The sequence below is a fragment of the Coffea eugenioides genome, chromosome 4 (assembly GCF_003713205.1).
Source record: "Coffea eugenioides isolate CCC68of chromosome 4, Ceug_1.0, whole genome shotgun sequence".
In the NCBI taxonomy this organism is placed as follows: Eukaryota; Viridiplantae; Streptophyta; class Magnoliopsida; order Gentianales; family Rubiaceae; genus Coffea; species Coffea eugenioides.
Window position 1 is genome coordinate 37,800,215 of NC_040038.1, and position 8,907 is coordinate 37,809,121.

Here is an 8,907-nt window from a genome sequence, read left to right on the forward strand (position 1 = left end):
ATGTTTAAATTCTCGTTCGGGTCAGTCCCATGTTTAATTTTCTATTCGGGTCAGTCCCATGTTTAAATTCTCGTTCGGGTCAGTCCCATGTTTAATTCTCGTTCGGGTCAGTCCCATGTTTAATTTTCTATTCGAGTCAGTCCCATGTTTAAATTCTCGTTCGGGCCAGTCCCATGTTAAAATTTCTTGTTCGGGTCAGTCCCATGTTTAATTTCTCGTTCGGGTCAGTCCCATGTTTAAATTTTCTGTTCGGGTCAGTCCCATGTTTAATTTCTCGTTCGGGTCAGTCCCATGTTTAAATTCTCGTTCGAGTCAGTCCCATGTTTAATTCTCGTTCGGGTCAGTCCCATGTTTAATTTTCTATTCGGGTCAATCCCATGTTTAAATTCTCGTTCGGGCCAGTCCCATGTTAAAATTTCTTGTTCGGGTTAGTTCCATGTTTAATTTCTCGTTCGGGTCAGTCCCATGTTTAAATTTTCTGTTCGGGTCAGTCCCATGTTAAAATTCTTGTTCGGGTCAGTCCCATGTTTAATTTCTCGTTCGGGCCAGTCCCATATTTAAATTCTCGTTCGGGTCAGTCCCATGTTTAAATTCTGGTTCGGGTCAGTCCCATGTTTAAATATTTTGTACGGATCAGTCCCATGTTTAATTTCTCGTTCGGGTCAGTCCCACGTTTAAATTTCTTGTTCGGTCCAGTCCCATGTTTAAATTCTTGTTCGGGTCAGTCCCATGTTTAATTTCTCGTTCGGGTCAGTCCCATGTTTAATTTCCTGTTCGGGTCAGTCCCATGTTTAAATTCTGGTTCAGGTCAGTCCCATGTTTAAATTCTGGTTCGGGTCAGTCCCATGTTTAAATTTCTTGTTCGGGTCAGTCCCATGTTTAAATGCTTATTCGGGTCAGTCTCATATTTAAAATTTATCGTTTGGGCCAGTCCCGTGTTTAAATTATTGTTCGGGCCAGTCTCATTTTAAATTTCTTGTTTGGGTCAGTCCCATTTGAAATTTCTGGTTCGGGTCAGTCCCGTTTTAAATTTTTGTTTGGGTCAGTTCATTTTAAAATTTTGGGGTCACTCATCATTTCAAAAGCGTCAGTCGTTCGAATAGCTTGCATTCGAACTACGTTTGACCTGATTCCCATGGCAGGATACGTAGGCAACTCTACATGAGTTCGGTCACATTTTTGTGATTTCATTGCATCATTTTGCTCAATAATTATAGCCAAGTGTTGGTTTATTATTTTAGCTCAGGTGCGGTTAAAAGAAACAGGTAAGCAATTTGGTGTCTACGTCTTTGTCTTGAGTTTCTTTGAAACTCTAGACAAAGAGGGGCAAGCTGTAGACACCAAATTTTTGTCAATTTTTAATATTTTCCTGAAATTTTATCTATTTGATAAGTTATTATTATTACCATTTTTATAATATATATTAATGAATGATTTTCTCATTTTTGTAGGTTTGTTTTTGGTAAAAAAAAAAAAACACAAAACAAAAGAGAAAAATCAAGAAATGAAAAATCACTTTCATCATTTTCTCTACCAAAACAACTATTAACCCATTCCACACTCAATTGCCATGGACCTTTCTTTTCATTAGCTAAGAAATCATCATTTTGGCAAATCCAACACACAAGCTCCATTTTGGCTACAAGACCCTCAGACGGACAGAACAAGAAAAAAAAAAAAAAACTCTTCACTCGGCTCTCTCTCTCACAGACAAGCCACAAAGAAAAAAGAAAACACTCCCTCACTCTACTCACGGCTCACTCTCTCCCTCTCTCGGACTTCGGCAGAGGAAAGAAACGGAAAACACACAAGAAGAAGAAGAAAAATCCCCCTCAGTCTCTCGGTTCTCCTTTCCCTTTCCCCTCTCAATCTCAGACACACCTACATTGAGGTAATTTTTAGTTTTGTTTGGAACATTAAATCCATGCTCCATTGTTTAATTTTCTTTTGCTTTTGCTGGTTTCCTTGGTTGTTGGGTTGCTGAGTTTTTGGCACAAGTCATGCACAGAACTAAGAAAAAAGAAATGGGTCCATGAATGCATGTCAAGTGTTTGTGAAAATGCCAAAATAAAAAAAATAAATTTTAGGGGCTGTTTTACTTTATTCTAGCCTTTTAATGTTATTTTCTTGTCAAATTAAGATTATAGTTGTAATGTAGAAGCTATAAGGAGTGTTTTGGCATAAATTTTATGATTTTTGGTGAAGATTTGAGGTTTTAAAAATATAAAAGCTGGACTGTTTTTTTTTACATTTTGGACACTTTTGGGTCATTTCTTGTAAAAACTAACTCCGGAAATGGGATATATGCGAAAAATCGAATGAGGGGGTGTATTTTGACAATTTTCTGTGACCGAAAAAATTCGCCGGTGGCTGGCGGCGGCGGCGCCGCCATGGCCAGTAGCTGCGAGGAGCTTCAGGTCGCCGGGGAAGGAGAAGAAACCGAACGAACGGGGAAGAAAGAAAAGAAAGAAGAAGAAGAAGAGAAAAAGAAAAAAAAGAAAGGAAAGAAAAGAAAGAAAAAAAATGGTTTGGGCTAATGTTTTATCTTCGGTTGGGCCAAGAGTTAGTTTTGGTTGGGTTTTGAAAATGGGTTTTGATTTATTTCCCTTGGGTTTCGGTTGGGCTAGAAGATCAGAGTCTGTTCATTTTGGTTGGGTTTGAGCGATAAAAAGGCAGGCTGGCTTGTGTGTTTGGCTTGGACTTTCGGCTGGGCTTAGGTAGTGTTCGGCCCAAATAAATAAAATGATGGCCCAGTGGCCTGTTTTCCTAAGAAGATCAGAAACCGATTTTTGCACTTTAGCCCCTGATCTTTGGAGTGGTTTCACTTCGGCCCAGAACATTTTAAATTTGTTTCACTTAGGTCCTTAAATTAATTGCACTTTGGTCCTTGAATTTTATCTTTCATTTAATTTTGACCTCTAAACTTTGGAAAAATATAACTTTTGTCCCCAAAAGTTTTTCAGTTTTTGCAATTCAGTCCCTGATGAATTTTGACTCTCTTTATTATGATTGTTTCTTTTCTTTAATAGCTAATTATGTTACTTTTGAGTATGTTCAACTTGTAATTTTTAGATATTCTTAAATTTATTTACGTATGACATATTGAGGTGAATTTTCATTATTATTAGTTTTTCAATTAAATTGGTGCCATGATTCTTTTGTTCATTTTGAGTATAAATAGGGCAATTTGACTCCGTTTAGTCACCACTTCAAAAGGGAGGTACCCCATTATTATTATTTCAATGTCAATTACGTGCTCTTATGTGCTCCTACGTGTTCCTACGTGTTTATACATTTTTATATGCTTTGTTTATTCGATTTGAATGTTCATTTAAATTTTCTTATGTTTGTTTAGTTAATTTTATAATTATTTGAGAGGCACTTAAATACCTCAAAAATGTAATAGATAGGATAATTAGATTTGTTTTATTTTATTTTCCCTTTTAGATTGTAGTTAGGCGCTCCCCGATGTAATAGATAGGTTGTGTGCTTATGTGGCTTATATGTTACGTGCCTTACCTGCTTTCCTTAGGATTTTTGCATCTAGATATTATGCTTATGTGTTACGTGCTACGTGCTCTTATGTGTTTATTTGTTTTAATCTATGTCTACTTGTCTTATTATGTATTAAAAATGCATGACGTCACCACACTAGTCCAACGCTAGTTGTGGCTTCTCCCTCCATTTACTTGCTAGTCCAACGCTAGTAAGGATTTTTAGAAATGGGCTAGTCCAACGCTAGACCCTTAGATCGTTCGTGCGTTAGATTCATTTTTTTTTGTGATATTCATTACATTTTCATGCATATTTTCATTTTTAGGATCTTTTCTCATTTGCATGATATTCCCTATTATATTATCCCTTACCCTCTATAGGTACTAATCATGTCATTTAGAATTGCATCTCATTTAAGCTAGTTCATTTGCTTGTTCATGTTAGGATAATTATTTTTCAAACATGGGAAATGGGTGATTATAACTTTTTAGTTTAAATACCCTATTAATCCATTAATAAGAAAATTATGTCACGAGTTTTTGCCTCCCGTACCCTTTATGTTGCATTCCATTTTTCTTTGATCACTTATATATGTACATAATGTAATTTCTTTTCTTTTATTTTAATTTCATCATTCGCATACTCGTGACACTTTCAAGGAATCATTGTGGCCTTCGCAATTAATGCGATTGGTTCGATTAAACCCTTGAATGGATATTTTGACCCTTTCGATATTTTATAAATTTAGATTTGCATCCATGTAGGAAACATTCAAATATGATAAATTAAGGGTTAGATTAGGAAAATTTTGACTAAACCTCGCAACTAGCTTAGACTAGGTTGAAAGGGTGCCTTAGGTTTGAGTTAATCGAACCTTTGCCTTCCCTTTCTTCAACCGTGACTCCCGAATCCATTTTCTCTTATCTTTCAAAGAACTGGAGTTGTCGAAAAGGGTTTTATTTTATTTTATTTAAATACATTTTTTGGGTGACTTGGTACATCCAAACTCAATACCAAGTGGCGACTCCCCTTTTTCTTGAAAACCCTTTTTAGACTAAATATTTGGACCCAAATTGTCGCATTCTTTAAAGTCCCATTTTAGGTCTTTTTCATTTATTTTAAAATAAAATTACATATTTTGTAAATACCTATTTTTATACTTATATTTTCCATCACAAAAAAAATGGGGCGCAACACATTTGAAGGCATGTTCCATGTTCCAATAATCAACAAATCGTTAACAGAACAATGTTCTTATTATGAATGAAAAAATGGTAATCCAATCAACAAATACCAACAAACAATTCATTGTAATTTTTACTAAAAAGTAATGTGATAATAATACGCCATTGGTCGTGGAGGCATTATTACTGTTATAGTTAGTTGAAATTTTTATATGAACTATAAGAAAAAGAAAATTTCTCAAAAAATATAACAAGTTATGATATATTTCCTAACGTCCCAAAAAATAATTTGAACTCTAGACTATTTGTGAATCTTTCAAACCACAGATATGTATTTTTTAAATGAAGTGCTATAACCTCAAACAACAAGAGAAAATTAAAGGTAATTGAGATTAAACTAATTAATTTTACACATAAATTTGAAGGAATATGCATAAACATGTTCATTAATATTTGAATTCTGAAAATCAAATTTTGTTAAAATTACAATATGCGATCCTATTTGCATTACTGTTTGGATCATATTTCATAGCAAAATCGATTTGTATAATCTTGTGCATATCGTGATAATTCTATCATGATGTCCTAACTTTGAATTATCTTGTTTAAACCAAATTCTAAATTTTTTTGGTATAATTAAAATATCAATGGAGATTTGAAACAAATCACAAGCTATCGCAGGAGTTTTTACTCCCCCTCATTATAAATTTTTAGCTTTCTAGACCTATAGACATAAAACAATATTTTAGCAATCAAAAGTGAAGCAGTTTGATGATTGCAAGCACAACACATATTCTATTATGAAGTCCTAATTTTGAATTATCTTGTTTAAACACCACTCTAAATTAGTTTGGTATAATTAAATTATCAAGGGAGATTTAGAGCAAATCACAATTTAACAATGATATTATCCATGATGGATATAGTAAGCCTTTCAAACAAACATCATTGAAATAAATTTTGTTATATAAGTAATCTGTTAAAACTAACAGAGCATGCAAAAACACAGATACTGTAGTTGGTCCAACAGCTAATTTATGCCACTTTTTATTGTCAATTAATCTAAGGCTAAATAAACTAGAAATAGTAGTTTTTTTTTGAATTTTTTTGTATTTTTTGTATGGGGAATAACTTGAAGTCCATTTATAAAAGCACATTAAATGATGTTACTACAAAATAGTTACTACAAAATCAATAAAAAATGTTACTACAAAAGTTTCTAAACACTCGTCATCCTCCTTTTCAGTTGCTAAGGACCCAACAAGTCAAGTTCATCTCTAAGGCGCAAATAATCAGTAGGAGGGGTTGCGCGAAACACGACACGGGACACCGCATCAATGTCGTCTTCTAACACTTCCAATGTTGCGAGTCGTTCAGGAATTGCAGTCAAACCATGTTTTGCAAACCCCATTCCAATTCGACGTCCTTCAACTCTTAACTCTAAAACTTGAAGTTGCTCAATGTTAATAGCAATCACAGACACAACCTGTTCAGCTTTTACTACATAATCAGTAGTAGTTGAAAACAGTCATATACTTTGTTAAAAAAGTTCAATTATTGATCTCATGAGGTTAGGTTTGTACCAAACCAATAATTCATAAGAATTGGGATCAAATTTTCTCTAAGTTCTTTCACATGATAAAGATCCAATAAACGAAGAGGCAAAAAATAAAAAATTTATGTTGATTTCATTTTTTAGTATTTGAAGACACGTTCCAATAATGAACAAATCATTAACAGAATAATCTTCCAATTATTAAATGAAGAAAAATAAATCCAATCAACAAATGCTAACTAGCAATTCATAGTAATATTTATCTAAAAAAGAATATGATAATAAGATGACATTGGTCGTGGAGGCACTATTACTTATATGCTTTGCCGAAATTTTTACATAAACTGTGAGAAAAAGAAATGTTCTCAAAAAATATAAAAAATTGTGACATATTCACTAATGTCCCAAGAAATATTTTGAATTTCTAGACATTTTTTGAGCCTTTCAGGCTGCACATACATATTTTTTTTGAGTGAACTACTATAATCTCGAGCAACAAAAGAGAGTTAAAGGTAATTGAGATTAAACTAATTAATTTTATAAACAAGTTGAAGGAATATGCATAAAAAAAGGTTCATTAATATTCTAATTCTGAATATCATATTTTGTTTATAATCCACAAATTGATATTAAAGTTCATATATTATCAATTTCAACCTCACAATACACTTAGTCTAAAATGGATAGAACATGATATCCCTATGAACTTTATCAAAATAGAACATGATTTTTATATGTTCGCATCAATCGCCTCATATTGCTTTTTCCAAGTGATTCTATTTGAATTACCATCTGGATCAGATTTCACAGCGAAATCAATGTGTATAATCTTGTACATATTTCAATAGTTCTCAACAATTTCACAACTTAATAATGATATTGTCTATGCTGGATTCAACAACTTGTTTGAAACCAACTTTATTGAGATGATTTATGTTATATAAAAGATGAGTTAAAACAAGTAGAGCATGCAAGCAGAATATATATTCTGTCAGTTTGGATTATTTTGTTTAAACTTCACTCTAAAGTTGTTTTGGGTAGTTAAAATATCAAGAGAGATTTAAAATAAATCACAACCTAACAATGATATTGTCCATGATGGATATAACAAGCCTTTTAAACAAATTTCAGTAAAATGAATTTTGTTTTATAATTGATCAACTAAAACTAGCAGAGCATGCAAAAATATAAATACTGTATTTGGTCCCACAACTAATATATCTACACCGTTGGAATGAGAGGTTTCTCAAAATTAGTTAAATCTAGTACTAGAGAATTTAGAGATGGTAGTTGAAAGACAACTATAAGCAATTTTTAAAAAATGAATTTAAACACAGGCTCTATGAAAGAGAGTCTTGTTTTGTATTCAAATGTTAACTCATGGGATTTGGATTAAATTTTCTCAAAGGTTCTGTTAAATTTCCAAACACCGCTAAATCATAATAAATATAAGAGTAAAAAAATATAAAAGAAGTATGTCGATTTTTTTTTTTGCATTTTAAAACAATTTATATTGATAGTTATGACAACAGAGAATATGATAACAATATGATATTGATCGGTCACGCATCATTACTGATGCATTTAACATAAATTTTTATGATGATCATGAAAAAAAGAAATGTTTTAAAAAACATAACAGATCTCTACAAATTTGTAAAAATTTCAATAAGCAATTTAAATCTTTGGATTTATTGTGAAATTTTTAGTCTTTGCATCTACATTTTTTCAGTAAAGCTCTCTAATCACAAGCAACATAAAGAAAGGTTACTACATTAGTTTTACAACTGGTTGAAAATATTTGAAAAGTAAGTTTATCAATATTATAATTTACCATATCAAATTTAGTTAAATATAAAATTTTCAAATTAATATGAAAGTCCATATATCATCAATTTCAACTTCACAGTACACTTAACTCAAAAGGGATAGAATATTATTCTTTATTTCTATGTTTATTTCTCATTCGGGTCAGTGCCATGTTTAATTCTCGTTCGGGTCAGTCCCATGTTTAATTTTCTATTCGGGTCAGTCCCATGTTTAAATTCTCGTTCGGGCCAGTCCCATGTTAAAATTTCTTATTCGGGTCAGTCCCATGTTTAATTTCTCGTTCGGGTCAGTCCCATGTTTAAATTCTCGGTCGGGTCAGTCCCATGTTTAATTTTCTATTCGGATCAGTCCCATGTTTAAATTCTCGTTCGGGTCAGTCCCATGTTTAATTCTCGTTCGGGTCAGTCCCATGTTTAAATTTTCTGTTCGGGTCAGTCCCATGTTAAAATTCTGGTTCGGGTCAGTCCCACGTTTAATTTCTCGTTCGGATCAGTCCCATGTTTAATTTTCTATTCGGGACAGTCCCATGTTTAAATTCTCGTTCGGGTCAGTCCCATGTTTAATTCTCGTTCGGGTCAGTCCCTTGTTTAATTTTCTATTCGGGTCAGTCCCATGTTTAAATTCTCGTTCGGGCCAGTCCCATGTTAAAATTTCTTGTTCGGGTCAGTCCCACGTTTAATTTTTCGTTCGGGTCAGTCCCATGTTTAATTTCTCGTTCGGATCAGTCCCATGTTTAATTTTCTATTCGGGTCAGTCCCATGTTTAAATTCTCGTTCGGGTCAGTCCCATGTTTAATTCTCGTTCGGGTCAGTCCCTTGTTTAATTTTCTATTCCGAGTCAGTC